This window comes from Oryctolagus cuniculus, chromosome 6, assembly GCF_964237555.1.
Source record: "Oryctolagus cuniculus chromosome 6, mOryCun1.1, whole genome shotgun sequence".
In the NCBI taxonomy this organism is placed as follows: Eukaryota; Metazoa; Chordata; class Mammalia; order Lagomorpha; family Leporidae; genus Oryctolagus; species Oryctolagus cuniculus.
In genome coordinates this window covers 87,349,149-87,366,813 of record NC_091437.1, presented here as the reverse complement: position 1 = coordinate 87,366,813, position 17,665 = coordinate 87,349,149, and the positions used below count along the sequence as shown (strand labels likewise).

At 37.6% G+C, this 17,665-nt stretch overlaps 1 long non-coding RNA gene, 1 other non-coding gene and 1 pseudogene across 3 annotated transcripts in view; 2 read left to right on the top strand and 1 right to left on the bottom strand.

Moving 5' to 3' along the window:
- The window catches only part of LOC138849917 (uncharacterized), a 179,478-nt gene that overhangs the window by 17,649 nt on the left and 144,164 nt on the right, over positions 1 to 17,665 (bottom strand). The gene's annotated exons all lie outside the window — the stretch shown is intronic.
- On the top strand, positions 1,251 to 2,049 carry LOC100340739 (serine/arginine-rich splicing factor 10 pseudogene; annotated as a pseudogene).
- LOC127490880 (small nucleolar RNA U13) lies at positions 8,472 to 8,575 on the top strand. The gene has a single exon (XR_007919269.1). It is a non-coding gene; the product is annotated as a small nucleolar RNA U13 (small nucleolar RNA).

Genomic DNA, 17,665 nt, shown 5'->3' with positions numbered 1-17,665 from the left:
CCTGGAAAAGCAGTACAAGACAGCCCAAGTGCTCAGGCGCCTGCACCAATGTGGGAGACTCAGAAGAAGCTCCTGGCTCTTGGCTTCATATCTACCCAGCTCCAGCCATTGCAGCCATTTGGAGAGTGAACTGGCAAATAGGAAACCTCTCTCTCTCCTTGCCACTGTCTCTGCCTCTTTATTAATCTGCCTTTCAAATAAATAAATCTTTTTTTAAAAATTACAGTTAGATAGGAGGAAGAAGCTCTGGTATTCAATTGTACAATATAGTGATTGCAGATAATGATATTTACTGTAAATTTTAATGGAAAAAAAAGCTAGGAGAAAAGGGTATGAATGTTTTCACCATAAGGAAACGATGTTGAGTAGCTAGGTGTATTTATTCTTGTTTGTATATTATACAATGTATATATTTCCCAAATATCACACAAGTACTCTATAAATATGTTTCATTTTGTTTAGACATTAAAATTAAAATTAAATGGTGATTCCTGGGGATAGTGAGGAAAATGGAGTGGTTGGTCAAAGGATAAAAGGTTTCAGCTTTGCAAGATGAATAAACTCTAGAGAGCTAATGTACAGCATGGTAACTATAGTTAATAATATTGTATTATAGACTTGAAATTTGCTGATAGAGTACATCTTATGTGTTCTAGCCACAATTTAAAAAGGCAATTATGTGATAGATTATTAATTAGCTTGTTTGTGATAATCATTTCACAATGATATACATTTCAAAGCATCACATTATACCATAAATTTATATATTTTTTCAATTATATTTCAGTAAAGCTAGAAATATTCACTTTTTATAATAGAATACAGAAATTATGTTTTGAAACCTGGGTGCTAACTACTTTCACGAGCTGTGAGAGAAGAATGAGAGCAGTGTTGAGCTCCTACAAAGTAACACTTGAGCTAGCTTCTTCAATGAATAAAAAGTTAAAAAGAAATGTCTGTATTAGAGATTCCATACCTTTTGAGCAAAAATCCTCAATAAGACACCCAAATCTAAAATTATATTTATTACAAAGTCAATGTCTGATCTCATTAAATATTGATATACACAGTACAGTTCGTTTAAAAATTAATTTAGGAAAATTTTAGGTTTAGGGTTAGGGTTTTTCAGTTTACTTCGTTAAATCTTAGTTACAGGGAGCTGGGAGGAGTGGGTTGGGGAGGAGGCGGGAGGGAAGTCTCTCGAGAAGAGGCCGTTGCCATAGCAGGGCGCTCTGGTTCTGTGTGTGTGTGTGTGTGTGTGTGTCTGAGGTTTGGCCACGGACGGTTTGCTGAGCCCGTTAGTGCCCTCGGCGGAGACTCACGCCGCCGCCATGTCCCGCTACTTGCACCCCCCGAACACGTCTCTGTTCGTCAGGAACGTGGCGGACGACACCAGGTCTGAAGATTCACGGCGCGAGTGTGGTCGCTATGGTCCTATAGTTGATGTGTGTTTTCCACTTGATTTCTACACTCGCCATCCAAGAGGATTTGCTTATGTTCAACTTGAGGATGTTCGTGATGCTGCAGATGCTTTATATAATCTGGACAGAAAATGGATTTGCACAGCGGGATCAGAAGACACCAAATCAGATAAAAGCCAAGGAAGGGAGGAATGTGTACAGCTCTTCACGGTATGATGATTATGACAGATACAGATATTCTAGAAGTCGAAGTTATGAAAGAAGGAGAGCAAGAAGTCGGCCTTCTGATTACAGCTATAGACGATCTTATAGTCTTAGTAGACCGACTGGAAGACCTCGCCATAGCAGAAGCCATTCCGACAATGATAGACCAAACTGCAGCTGGAATACCCAGTACAGTTCTGCTTACTACACTTCAAGAAGGACCTGAAAGCGGAAAAAGCACCAAAGAAGGGCAGTTCAAGCGACCAAAGGGTGGGTGGAAGGTGCTGCAGTATGGATACTGTACGAATATTTTTACTCTGGTCTGAAGAGATAAAAGAATTATCGAAAACTACATGGAATAATTGAAGTCCCTTCAAGTTTGAAAGTAAACATTTTAGGACAAATAAAAGGAAGTTCAACTTTGTACTTGTGGAAACTAATCCCTAAATATGAATAGGTTTATATTGATTCATGGGTAACAGGTCTATAATAAATTATTTGAAACTAGGATGTCTGAATATCAAGGAAGACAGCCGTAGTCTCTTACAGTGCCTCTATTGGTCTGTCTCAAACTGAATTCGGTGGGAAAAGGTATGGTCCAATCTAAATTTTTTCTGGATTCTCCTTAAAATTTCTTTTTAGCCATTATTAGCAAACTTTGCCTTTGTTTATTCTGGTGCCAGTATTTTCTGCTTAATCATTTGCTTTGTTGGCATCTATATGCTTAAATGCCACATACAGTTGACTTCTTTAACCACTTTTTCCCATGTAGATTCCAATTATACTTGACATCTAGCTGAGGGGGCCCATCTCTTCTCACCTCTTTCCTAATCAGTATGTTCAGTGAATATTTATTGAGCCCTTAACAGTGGGCAAAACATTGTACTAAGTAATTGGATAGAAAAATAGATAATTCCCATATTCAATAAATGTCTACTGAGCACAATGTAGTGTATTATTACATATGGCCTCATTGGCCTCATTGAGGTGTATTATTTGTGACTATATTACACCATTCACATCTTAATGTAATTATAAAAACCAATATACTATCAAAGATAAGTAATTTTGTGGTTTATCTGCCTTTTAAAAAGTATCCAGTATTTGTTTGCACCCCATTAATAATGAAAAAGTGATGTTTCAATCTGTAATAAACTGATTTATTGTGCTGTTACTGTAATATACTAGAGTTATATTAAATTGTTAACTCTGCCTCATCAAATATGTTAGGAAATAATCCCACAAATAAGTATTTAACTTTGCGTCAGGTATAAAGGAGATTCTGGGTGCTATAATTAGATTATTTTGAGGCAGACAGAGAGCTGTTATCCCAACTGATTTAGTATGTTCTGTAATGAGAAAATGTTTACCAAATTATACTTTTTAGTGATTTACATGTACATTTTATAGGGGACATGTTCTGTGTATAGTGAATAAATAACTTTTATAGTAAAAAAAATTAGTTACAGATATTAAGTTGTATATTTATGTATTATTAGTATCCATTATTGAGTGAAGCTATAAACATTTTCCTTTCATATGCATATAACCTTATTTTAGAGAAATATTTAATCAAGATATAAGAATAAATGAAATAACTGATCATTAATTTTGTACTTCTAATGCCCACCAAATATTAGACTATGCTCCTCAATAACAATAAAAAGAACATAAAGTTAAGAAGCAACATTTACTTTCTAACCTTAACCTCTAATCCAACATAGGTCACAATGGAAACCAAACTCATTTTTATGTACCTGTAGCCTTGTCAAAACTCATATTTTTCTGCTGTTTTAAGGAAATGAGTTTTGTCATATAAATGTGTGCCAATGGTGTAATCAGACTGGAATGTACACATAACAAAAGATAGGGGACAGAAAAAGATACACATTTCAAAACTATATCAAAGAGCCTAAGTGATTTTCCATTATATTTTCCCTGGCTTCTTCTATTTGGCTAGGTGAATCACTGTCATTTTGCCTCCATCAGCCTACAGCAATGAGAGGGTAAGGGCTGAATTGTGATGGATGGAACTGTCAGAAACCAGTGAGTATTTAGATATTGCCCAGTGAGTTACATTTACAAAGAGCTGCATTATTGGAAAGTATGATTGCTCTTTTCTGTGACTATTCCTCCAGGTATTAGGAAATGGGCTGGTAGTTAAAGAACAAAGATGCATTTTCCTTTTCCTCATTCTACTGTCTCTTTTATGTTGCTTAGCTACAGTTGAAGGAAATCCCAGTGCTTATGTTCACAGGCTTAAAGTCAAAAGATGCAATCTCTCTTTTTCCCCTAGCTTCAAATAATCTAATTCAATGAAGTCAAGGCCCTTGGAAAAGTTCATCAGCCCAGATTCTATAGGTTAAAATAGTAAACTCTCAATGTTGACAGAAAGCCTAAAGGATAAAGACTTGAAATAAATGTACCATCTCATTTTGTTGCTCACCATGGTATTTTCAAGAAAAGCATTTTTCTTGAATAAACTGAATTCATTTGCTATTCCCTCTTGAAAGGTGGACTCCAGAAAGCAGCCATCTGCTCTTAGGAAAGCTGTGCCTGTGTTTACACAAAAGATTAAAAGAGATCAACCTCTTTAAGTAACAGAACATAGCATGCATGCTTGCAAGCACAAGATTTTTTTCCTTTATTCCAAGATGGTGGAATAGGGAAAAGGCATATTGTTCTGGGCTAAGGGTAAATAGGAAAATAAACGAGGTGGGGAGGAAGTACGTTATCAAGGGAGAGTTAGAAAACCACAGTGGAAATTCTACAGAAGGAAGAAAGATGCTGTGGATCTGTGTGGAAGGGGCAGATGTGCAGCACAAGCATGGCTACAACACCCTGCCCTAGCAGTCAAAAGCCAGAGAAAACACCAGCTTTGGAGAGTAAGGCCAGATAAGACTGTAGCAGCCCATGCCACTCAAAATATAACCAGAAGTAGAGCTTGGCATGAAACCAGCCTGGGGGCCGGTGCCGCGGCTCACTAGGCTAATCCTCCGCCTAGCGGCGCCTGCACACCGGGTTCTAGTCCCAGTCGGGGCGCCGGATTCTGTTCTGGTTGCCCCTCTTCCAGGCCAGCTCTCTGCTGTGGCCAGGGAGTGCAGTGGAGGATGGCCCAAGTGCTTGGGCCCTGCACCCCATGGGAGACCAGTAGAAGCACCTGGCTCCTGCCTTCGGATCAGCGCAGTGCGCCGGCCATTGGAGGGTGAACCAACGGCAAAGGAAGACCTTTCTCTCTGTCTCTCTCTCACTATCCACTCTGCCTGTCAAAAAAAATAATAAAAAAAAGAAACCAGCCTGGGGCTCTAAGAGGGATAGGATACTCAGTAAAAAAAAAAAAGGCGGGGGGGGGCACATTAAAAAGGGGGCATGTTTCTCTTTCCCCATAATCCCCACAATGGCACCTGGCAAGTGGCTGAGAGAGGGCAGGTGCCATTTAGGAAGTAAGCAGCAGCTGTGGAAGCTCATGTGTACATGCTCAGCAACTGGTCAGGACAAGACACCATCTTAGCAGTAGCAGAGGCAGCAGATTGAATGTGCACACCTGGCAACTGGTGGGGAGAAGGCAACATTGTGAAATGAGTAGGGGATGGGCCAATGGATCTTATGCATGTGTGTGATCCAGGAATTCTATCAGATGGGAAAATATATGTTCCCCACTGACTTTGAGTCTGCCTGGAAAGACTGACAGGGGACTGGGCATGCATGAAGGAATGTGAGGTGCCACCAGCCTCTTGACATATCCCAGGCTCTGGGCTCAAACCATCTAGGCAGAGCACGTGACCAGAAAAGATCTTCACCATACACATTGTAGTCAAACATTCAACAATAAAAAATAAAGAAAATATTCTAGAAGCCAGTGTTGTGGCTCACTTGGTTAATCCTCCACCTGCGGTGCTGACATCCCATATGGGCACTGGATTCTAGTCCTGATTGCTTCTCTTCCAGTCCAGCTCTCTGCTGTGGCCCAGAAGGGCAGTGGAGGATAGCCCAAGTGCTTGGGCCCCTGCACCTGCATGAGAGACCAGGAAAAAGCACCTGGCTCCAGATCAGCATAATGCCAGCCGTAGCAGCCATTTGGTAGGGGGAGGGGTGAACCAACAGAAGGAAGACCTTTCTCTCTGTCTCTTGCTCTCAGTGTCTATAATTCTACCTGTCGAATAAATATAAAAAAAAGAATAAAGTCTGAACTGGAGGGAAAAAAGAAAGAAAATATTCTAAAATGTGCACAAAAGAAATGACAGATTACTTTCAGAGGATCCATGATTAGACTCCGAGCTGACTTCTCATTGGAAACCCTCAGGCTAGCAGAGAATGGAGATACATAGCCCAAGCCTTAAAAGAAAAAAGCGATCAACCCAGAATAATGTACCCTACAAAGCTCTCATTTATGAATGAAAGTAAAATAAAGACATTCCATAACAAACAGAAATTTAAAGAACATTTCAACATTCATCCAGCCTTACAAAAGATGCTAAAGAATGTGCTACACACAGAAACAAAGCAAGATAGTCATCATTATGAAAGAATATGAAGGCAAAAGATCTCCCAGTAAAAGTACCAAGGAAATCCAAAGTAAGTAATAGGAATGTTTATGGAAAAATGGCAGAGCCAAGTTGTAACTTATCAACAGTAACCTTGAATATAAATGGCCTAAACTCTCCAATTAAAAGACATAGGCTGGCTGGCTGGATGAAAAAAAAAAACAATACCCATATATTATCTGTTACAAAAAAAAAAAAAATAAAACGCACCTCACTAACAAAAATACACACAGACTGAAAGTATAAGAATGAAAAATATTCCATGCTAACAGAAAGCAGAAATTAGCAAATGTAGCTATCCTAATATCAAATATTATGTTAAAATAGGTTTTAACATAAGAACTATTAAAAGAAACAAAGAAGGGCACTATGTAATGATTAATGAATCAATTCAACAAGATGTGACTATAGTAAATGAATATGCACCCAATGCCACGGCACCTGGCTATTTAAAACAAATGTTAATGGAAATAAAGGGAGACACAGACTTCAATACAACAGTAATGGGTAACTACAACATTCCTCTTTCATCAGTGGACAGATCAAATAGACAGAAAATCAACAAAGAAATAACAGAGCTAATATACACTATGGACCAAATAGACCTAATTGATATCTACAGAACCTTTCATCAAACAGTTTCAGAATACACATTCTTTTCATCAATGCATGGAACTTTCTCAAGGATAGATCATATGCTAGGTCATAAAGCAAGTCTCACTAAATTCAAAAAATCAAATAATACCAGACATCTTCTCTGAGCACAATGGAATGAAGCTGGAAATTAACAGCTAAGGAATTTCAAGAACATACGCTAACACAGGGCTACTGAAAAGCATTCTCCTTAATGAACAGTGGACAATACAAGAAATCAAAGAAAAAATTAAAAATTTCTGGGTGTGAATGAAGACAACAATACAATGTATAAAAACAAGTAGGATACAGCAAAAAGAGTGTTAACAAGGAATTTTATAGCAATTGGTGCCTACATCAAGAAATTAGAAAGGTACTAAATAAATAAACTATTAACATAATCTCAAGGACCTAGAAAAACAACAAACCAAACCCCAAACTAGTAGGAGAAATGAAATAATTAAAATTAGAGAAGAAATAAACGAAGCAGCTCATGACAAGAGCCTAGGTTGATTACTGATGCCATAAACAGGAGTGTCAATTTGTTAAGTCAACAACAGGAGTCACTGTGCACTTACTCCTCATGTAGGATCTTTGTCCTTAGTGTGCTGTACATTGAGATTTAATGCTATAACTAGTATTCAAACGGTATTTTTCACTTTATGTTTCTGTGTGGGAGCAAACTGTTGAAATCTTTACTTAATGTATGCTAAACTGATCTTCTGTATATAAAGAGAAACGAAAATGAATCTTGATGTGAATGGAAGGGGAGAGGGAGTAGGAAAGGTGAGGGTTGCGGGTGGGAGGGACATTATGGGGGGGAAGCCATTGTAATCCATATTCTGTACTTTGGAAATTTATATTCATTAAATAAAAGTTTAAAAAAATAAAATTTAAAGCAATAATAAGATAAACAAAGATTTCAATTAAAAGTTTTTTTTTCTTTCAACTACAGTCTAAAGAATTATCCACCATGATCACAATCATCTGAAGTAATTTGTTTCCCAAAATTGTGCCCAGGAAAGTAATGGCATTTTACAATGAGATGCCTATTTCTAGAAAAACTGTAATTTTCTATCCAACTTAGAAAACAGAAGAAGCCAAGCAATCATTCCATTTATATCTTTAATACTCTGTCTACATGAAATGCTAAAAATTATTTCAAATTTCTGTACTATAGATAGTAAGGGTTGCCAGTGGTGCTGTTTTGTCTGGACAGAGTCCATGGATCTTCCATATAGAACCTCAATTTCCTCTGGAGAGAGCAAGTCAAGGTGTTCTCTTCTAGCTACAGAGGCAGGCAGGTCCCAAAGAAACTAGACCTTACCCTGAACATGTATCTCCTGGGAATTCACACCCTGATCAAGCGAGGTGAAAACCTGGAAAGATTTGATAGATTGTACAGAGGGGAGATTCTTTTGAGGCTATTTTGAGTGGTACATTCCTGCTGTCTGTTGTATATGTGTATAATTCCTTTGTTTTTATCTCCCTATTTCTAAACCTGCTATGTTAGTCTCATATCAATTCTGAGACTCCACACATGGAATCACACACATACCCACAACCCACACACATATACACACGTATACAATATATATTTTCTCACAAATAAACCTTTTTTGCTCAAATAATAGTTACTATTTTCTTTTAACAAAGAAACTTAACTGAGGTCCCTTTGTGGCTCCTAAGTGTGATGATTGGATTTTCACACCATTGTGTTAGATGTACCTCCTTCAAACTCTGCTACATCATTGACACATTATCTGTTTGCCTTGCAAAAAAAAAAAAAAAAAAAAAAAAAAACCAAAAAAAAACCAAAAAAAAAACAAAAAAACAACAAAAAAAAACCTCATTGGTACTATGCTATAAATCTAAATATTATAGCAAAAGTGATAGCTAAAATCTGAGTGGGATAAGTCTTTGGCTAGTATGAAGTTTGTGAATCCTGAAAGTGTAGTACAACAGGTGAATAGAGTTTCAGGGAGCATCAAACTATACATTCATGCATATTTTAACTCTTTCATTTTTATGAATTGTGTTGCTATATTGCTTTCATCTTCAGAAAATGAAATATTAGGAAAGCTGTGATTTATTGTTTGCATGAGACTTAAGAGGATCAATCTTCCTGGGGAATAAAAAGAGCTCAGCTAGTATAGGACCAAATGCAACTGGGCTTCCTCTCCTCCTACATGATTTCATGGATTGAAGTTTTGGTTTGCTTTTGCAGTTTTTGTCAGAGTATTTGTACTTTCAAGAAATATATTTTTGCCCAGGAACATTCTGTTATTTTCTTCAAGTGCTCTTCAAAGTGACTTAAAATTACATGGTAAAAAACTGGAATTTTCAGTGCCAAGATTTTATTGACTTGATGGTATAGAGAAGGAAGCACTGTGATATTAGGAGATTGTTCAATTGTGAGAGTATTTTTAAAACTTTTTTCCCACTGAAATAAAAAGAATCCCTGAAACTCTTGACAATGCAAGAGATTCAAAACCAACCATATCAATAACTAGGGAAACAGAAATAGTTCAAACATGAGGCAAAAAGCAATCCTCAAATGTACAATTACACCTTTCTTTAAAATAAAACTACTTTAAAGATTAAGACATAAATAAATTAAAATAAAAAGATCAATTTACAGAATGGATGAAGTTCTTTAAGACACCATCATAGTCCATTTAGTACTTTAGCAAAAGATGTGTGAGGAAATACTAACTATAGAGGATTGGGGTGCCTTTATTAGTATCAAAGATTATTTCAAAATGAGGAATATCATTAGAGAAAAATTGATATTTCATACTGACAAATGAATAAATTTATTAAGAGCACATAACAATCCTAAATATTATGACATTAATAACAGAGATTCAAAATATAAGAAATAACAAATGCCAAATATTAAAGAAGTATATAGATCCACAGTTATACTCTGGGATGACAACTCCACTCTGGGTAATTAATAAAACAAGGCAAGATAAAATCAATGAGGATAAAGAAACCGTGAGCAATATTGTCAACAAACATGTCCTCAACTATCTGACATTTGTAGAACTCTATACACAACAGCATTCAGGTTCATAGGGAATAGTCACTGAGATATTCTGTATATTCAAAGGTATCTCAACAAGTTTAACAAGGTAGAAATCACACACAGTATGATTCTAAGCAAAATAGACAAAAAATAACTTGGTAACAAAAGTACATCTGAAAAATCTGAGAGTATTCAGAAATTAAACAAATAATATCTTTCTAAATAACCTATGAATCAATTGAGAAGTCTGGAGTCAAGAAATATTTTGAAGTGAGTGAAAATGGAAAGCATAAGTAGTGCCAGAAGGAAATCAATAGCATCAAATGGCCTGTATTTGAGAAAGAAATATACAAAATCAATAATCTGTTGAAAAAGCCAGGGGAAGAAAAGAAATAAATCATTTACCTAACATAAATAGATTGAAGGAAAAGATGCTTGTTCAGTGGAACATTAAGATATGATTTTGCAATAACTGTTTTCCATGATTGGTAGTTTATCCAACATTATATGTGACCTATTATCTGGGCCTAATTTTTCTTCCTAGCATTTTTTCTATGTCTGAAATTATTTTATCCATAAAATAAAATTAAACATACTTTTTGGATTGTCACAGTCACTAACATATAGGAAACTTTCTAGACTGAAAAGCATAGTAAAAACATGAAATGATTTTTTTTTCACTACCTGTAACTAGCAATTACTATCTGGCCAAGTAGTCACAACTAGCCATCCTTTTGAAATGTATGCATTTTAACCAGTTCAAAGTTCAACTTCCAAAAATCACTGTAGCCTGATTTTTTAAGATACCAAGAAAAACTCAATGTAAGCATCTGGGTATAGACCATTTTCATCACTGGATCTGATCTCCCTTTTAACATCTCTGTCATTAGATGTCAATGTCAAAGACCCTAAAATTTTTCTGTGCTACAGTTGAAGCAAACAAGTTTAAAGCTGCAAGGTGAGTGTTCAGGACCACCAGATAATGATACACTGATGGTATAGGAGGCAATGATGTACTGTTAAGAAGACCTCATATAGAAGCAGGTGGTCATATCATGTCATTATCACCGAATATTCTTGACACTGTGTATTGACCACAGTCAGGAAAACTATGCCTTTTAGCAATTACTTGAACTGTTTTCTACCCAAACTGCTACTCCTTGTTCACTCCATGGGCATCTGTTGTTCAAAACGGCGTATACAATTATTATTTTTTAAATCACCAGACTCAGACCCTCATGGTAAGATGCTCTCAATCTATTAGGTAATAGATGTATACCACAGTTACACTACACAGCAGTGTGAAAAATGCCAGTTAGGGAGCTTGGAGAAGAAAAAATCTGATATTGATCAGAAATCTTTCTCTGTGGCCCCCAAAAAGCAAATTTCTCAGCCACTATCTCACCCACAGGCTAGGAGAGTTTGAACACTGAGATCAATTTACAGAATGGATGAAGTTATTTAAGACACCATTTGGTACTGGGGTGATTTTGTCCAAGATATTACTGAAGGCTGTTTGCCTGCATATACTGACGAACATGAAAAAGCCTCATGGCATCTTAAGAAAAATGGTCAAATGAACACATTTTGTACTTAATGGATTTTTTACATCTTGCAAGTCTCATAGTTGGGGCTCAATGACACTAATGGGAGCTGTTATCCCCCTTTCACTGCACACTGTACATTGCAATGACAGGTGGTAATGCAGAGCACATTTTGTTTTCCCTTTAGTTGCATAGTGACATTCAAACGTGCATCTGGGTCTTGTTATTTTGGTTTTGTTTTCAAATTAGAAAAGAGAGGAATTGTTTGACTTTTTTCCTTTTGCCTTCTGTAATAGCTTTATTTGCTTTGTACCCACAAACACAAATTACCTTTTCCTATGCTCTGTGAAAGTTGTACTCTGAAGAAGTTCCCAAAAGTAAAGGAGTTTCTCAGATACCCACATGGGGCAGAAAAATGTAGCCAATTGCCTCTTGCATGCCAGGTTCAATATCTTTACAAAGGAAAATTTTTGACCAAGCCCTTTCATTCTTAATCCTTTATCTTCCAGTCTTCTGGGCTGGGTTTCTAAATGATGCCTTAGAGATACTCCCAATGTGACCTCTAACTGACATGGCCCAGGATTCTTGCCTGTACCTCTCAGACATAGATGACCCAGGTCTCTATCTCCATCCTTTTCTGCTGCTACAACAAAACACATTAAACTGGCTAATTTACAAATAGCAGAAATTTCTTTGTCACAGTTCTGGAGGCTGTAAATTCCAAGATAAAGGCATTCTCAGTCTGATGAGGGCCCGTTCCTTGCTTCCAATATGGAATCTTGAGCACTCAGTCCTCAGGTAGTAGAAGGATGGAAGGCTGTGAGGGGATTAGCTCCTTCCAGCCTTTTAACTAGGTTGCTAATTCCATTTATGAGATCTCTACCCTCAGGACTTAATCACTTCCTAGAGGCCCCATATCTTAATACACTAGAATTTAAGTTTCAATGAGAATCTTGGAGGGGACACAGACATGCAAACACTGGCAAGCCTCTTATTCACCTGCCTTGTGGTATATGCCAGCAACACTCTCAATCATAGCCCCTCATAATCTGAGATGATCTATCCAGGATATGAATTTGCAAATTAAAACATGCTATGTTGCTTCCTTGAGCTGGGAGAATCATCTAACAATGGCATCAGTGATTAGGTGGACATGAATTCTATATTTCAGTTGGAAAATATGAACAAGTCAAGTATTTGTTAGTGTTATTTATGGGTTGCGTCTCATGTGAACAAGACTTTGAGACAGAGATTTTTCTGGACAAAGACGACTGGGAAATACCTTCAGAATCAACACCCTGAGACTGGGCCAGAAGCCAACTTGGTCATTGAAAATGTTGTATTTTTTTCAGTAGCTGTCACAACCAATTACCACAAACTTTGCAACTTAAAACTACACACATCATCTCACAGTTCTGTATTCAAGCTCAGCACACATCTTACAGAGCTGACATCAGGATCTTTCCAGGATGCATTCTTATCTGGAAACTCTAGGGGAGAATCCCATTTCCTGGCTTTTTCCTGCTTTGAGAGATTGCCCCATTCCTCAGGTCCTGTCCATTTGCCTTCAAAGTTGAGTCTGTCTGAGATTTCTATTTTTTTCCTGACAGGCGGAGTTAGACAGAGAGAGAGAGAGAGAGAGAGAGAGAGATCTTCTTTCCATTGGTTCACCCCCCACCCCCCAAATGGCCACTACGGCTGGAGCTTTACTGATCCGAAGCCAGGAGCCAGGTACTTCTCCTGGTCTCCCATGGAGTGCAGGGCCCAAGGACTTGGGCCATCCTCCACTGCACTCCCGGGCCACAGCAGAGAGCTGGACTGGAAGAGGAGCAACCGGGACAGAATCCGGTGCCCCAACCGGGACTAGAACCCTGGGTGCCAGAGCCACAGGAGGAGGATTAGCCAAGTGAGCTGCGGCGTCGGCCTGTCTGAGATTTCATCCACATCTTCTGTTTCTCTGTTTTACTTTTAAGGATACTTATGATTACATTGGGCTTATATTGATAAATCCAGGATAATATTCTGATCTTGAAGACAGCTGACTAGCAATCTTAATTCCATGTGCAACCTTAACTCCTTTTTTGCTCTTTAGCTTGACATATTCAGAGGTTCACAGATTCAGGTGATTAGGACTTGGATATTTTGGGGGGCCATTATTCCGCCTACCACAAGGAAGTTAAAATAATGCAGTAATCCTACAGATACGATGTTCCTTCAGAGTTATCCTGAATTGGGACAAGAGTTACAGGTCTTGATATTACTCAAGGACAAGTCACTGAGTCTGATCTTCTGCCGTAAGGGGGCATACCTGAAGCAGCTCTTTTCATAAGACAGCCCCAGTGGAGTTTGCAGCTGAGGATTGCTAGTTCTTGTGCCGTCAGCTTCTGTAGAAGGAACATTTCTTCCTTGAATGATAATGGGAGGAATTTGGGATCCACACCATACCTTTCACTAAACCTAGGGAAAAATTTATTCTCCTCATCTACAATTCTGTGGCTATAGCTCAATGCAACTGGTAATATATATTAGTGATTTTCTATAGAAAGTAGATTATATCATTGGTATGCCATGCCTCAGCTAAGTTTCCAAACTCAGTCTCAGAATTTATATATAGTTGAGGTATATTAATCAACTTAAAACATAATCATTTAGCGGTTTTTTTTATATCAAGTTACTATAATCTTCATAATTGCTTTTAAAATTTCATGTAAAATCTTTTTCCAGGATTTTGATTATTTTATGATTATGACTTTGCATAATTTGTATAACCATGGATCCATCATCCTATATGAGAGCAGGCTTGGGTCCAGGATGTTCCACTTCTGGTCTGGATCCCTGCTAAAATGCCTGGAAAAGCAGCAGAGTATTGTCCAAGGGTTTGAGCCCCTACTATCCATATGAGAGACATTGGATAGAGTTCCAGTTCCTGGCTTCAGCCTGGCCCAGCCTAGGCTATTGGGGCCATTTGGGGAGTGAACCAGATTATGGGAGATCTGTGTATGTGTGTGTGTGTGTGTGTGTATGTGTCTCCCTCAATCTGTAACTCTGCCTTTCAAATAAATAAATAAACCTTTTAAAAATAGCCGGAGATCTGTCATAAGCAGTAGAACTCATTTTATTGAAGTGTTAAAAAAAGATGCAGGAAATTCTTAATGTCCCTGAGTCTCATATTTATCATCAGCAAAACAAAAATGCTCTTTTGTTGAGATACAATATGTAACATAATTATCTATATATGACCTAGAAATAACAGTTCCTTGATAAATTGAAACTGCTATAATAGGACACTTTGTTGTTGATCCTAATCTCTCATCTGTTGCATTGAAAGACTGTAACTTAGAAGACAAGATGCTGTTTTATTCATCATTTTATTTGTATGTCTAAGCATAGGATGTGATATAAAGTAGCTGTTTTATGTTTGTTGATTGGGCAGGCAATTGGTCAAGTAGCAAACTGAATCAATGAATGAATAACATCATTTCCATCCCCAATTCCTTACTTTTGCCTTCCCTTAAAGGCCATCATTACATCATCTCAATAAACTTACCTGCCACTGCTATATAATCCACCTTATCATTTCTTTCAATATAAAATATTATTGTTATCTCTGCCTCCACATCTTACCTAGTTTTCCCTCCTTCCCTCCCTTGAGCCAACCCAATCAAGATATCAAGGTCCAGATTGAGTCCTGCAGTTCCACAGAGACTTCACCCCTCACTGTTCTTCCCAATTTACCCATTTTCAATGCTCATTTCCCTACATACCTGCAACATTCATGTTGCACTTTGCTACAATGATTTGTGTTGTTGTTTGTGTTTCATCTTGCTAATCACATTAAAGTGGGATAAATAGGCAGGCAAGTAGTTGAGTCTGCAGATCTAGATAAATACACATCTAGTTACATCTATGGATCCAAATAGGCAAGCAATTAGTTTGGTCTATAGACCCGGAAGTTACAACCTGAGGTCACTCACCCCCAATCAAAATGTCTACCTTCCCATAATGCACCTGTTACATGCCAAACTGGCACAGTAGGATATAGAAGGAGTGGAAGACGTCTTTCCACAGTGGACCTCACTTTTACACCCTGCTCACGTTTTTGGACACTTTCCCTCTTGCAAGTACCACTTTGAGTTTCCTTTTCCTCCTTAGTTTGTGGGTAGCTCTTTGGCACACTCATGTTGCATAGTTCTTTGTGTAGGGTGGCCCACACATGTGTTGATGTGTGTTTGTTCCCTCACTGCAAAACAAACTGCCCTTGTTTGCAAACAACATCAGTCTCCACCAAGTATTTTTATCTTTGCAGGAGATAACAGCATGGACAAAATGTTATTAAGTTCATTGCCAATATCAACATGACTTCAGAGGCTTCTAAGTTCTTCTGCAACATATTATTTCATGTTTTAAAATCTTTGTGAGAGGCTAGTGCTGTGGCACAGCAATTTAAGCCACCAGCTGCACTGTCGGCAACCCACATTGGCACTGGTTGAGTCCTGGCTGCTCCACTCCTGATCCAGCTCTCTGCTTGTGTACCTGGGAAATCAATGGAAGATGGCGCAAGTACCTGGGCCCCTGCATCTGAGTGGGAGACCTGGAAGAAGCTCCTGGCCCCTGGTTTCAGCCTGGTCCAGTCCGAGCCATTGTGGCCATTTGGGGAATGAATCAGCTGATGGTAGACCTCTCTCTCTCTCTCTCTAACTCTTTAAAATAAATTTTAAAAAATCTTTTTAAAAAAACCTCTGATCAGAAAGCATTTTACAGGTTATGATAATTGAAAGTTGTTATAGGTTCAAATTGCAGTGGGTTCTTGTTGAAAGCATTGAGTTTGCATCTGTCAGAAACTACCAATATGAAACTACTTTAAATTAAATTAAACTTGTAGTATGTATTCAGAACACAATGATGACTGAGTAACAGATTTAAATGTTCAGGTGATATTTGTTTCCCTTCCCAGAATCAGTGCCAAGATTGAAGCATGCAACTTCCTATTTCCTTTTCTGCTTGTCTAGTATTTTTCTTGCATATTCTTGCACCAAACATATAGAACTTATCTCAACTTACCAGTGCCCCCCGTTACATCCCCATATTTGGATTTATTTTCATAAGCCATGAATAAAATGATCACCCATATTACAAATGATGATGTGTTATTAATTTTAAAAAGTGTAACTTTGTATTTTTGAAGTGCTTAACATGGTGTTAACTAGAAGATTCATAGGTATACATATTAATTATATTCTATAACAGTATACACATACAGCCATATTCTATAACACTATGTTATATAGGTATAGGTATAGAATGTCATTAGAATTAAAATAACCATGGATGCTCTTTTCCTTCTTATTCCATCACCTACTTCTTTGTAAAATCCATTCCACTTTACTAATTCAATAACCTAGATTTGAGGTAAAAGGCTAGTTAGCATACAGTAATACACATTACTTTTGCAGTTCTTGAGACGAGATAATAATCTTTTCTGTTGTGGTTATGAGCATTAGGTGGAATAATATCTTTAAAATGCTTAGTACACCAGAGCACACAGATTGTCCTTAGGGCTTCTAGACATTATCACCTATCATCCCCACCACAGTCCTATGATAGTGTTGCTACTGTTACTCCCAGTTTTACAGATCAGAGTTGCAATAAAATCTTCAGGTAAACACAGCTAGTGTTTCTGAACCAGGATTCAAACTCAGGTTTGCAGTCTGAGAACGTCATCATTTACCACCTGCCAATTGCAAGTAGCTGGGAAATGTGCCTCGCAGTTTTAAAAGCTTTTCCTGCAGCCCACAGATTCTGTGTGCTCTGTCAAACAGGAATGTAAAAGGAGGCATTGGGAGTGATGCGAAGTCCTTTTTCTAGCTGGGAAATGGAGAGTGTTAGAAAACGATTGTGGTTTAAGTTGAGAACATATGGCTATGATTTAAATGTGAATTTAGCTAGTTGAAGAAAACGAGCAAGCAATAAAGGGAAAATTTTAGGTAGAAACTTCTGTTTTTCCTGGGAAAAAATGACTGATCAGGAATCTCCTTACACCGTCATCTCTATAACCATATCAGTTGTCTAAGATGTCAACATTTGTCCATTTAGAGTATCTTTATATTTTCATATATGATAAAAAGTTTAGCAGATCTCTCACTTAATAGTTATTTTCTTGTATGATTTAATGATTCCTTTTTGTATCTAGTATCCTCTCAGCATATCAGAGAAGAATAACTGCTTAGAAATTTCTTGTCCATGTCTCATCCTTAAGAATAATAATGAAACATGCTAGCAATTATTTCC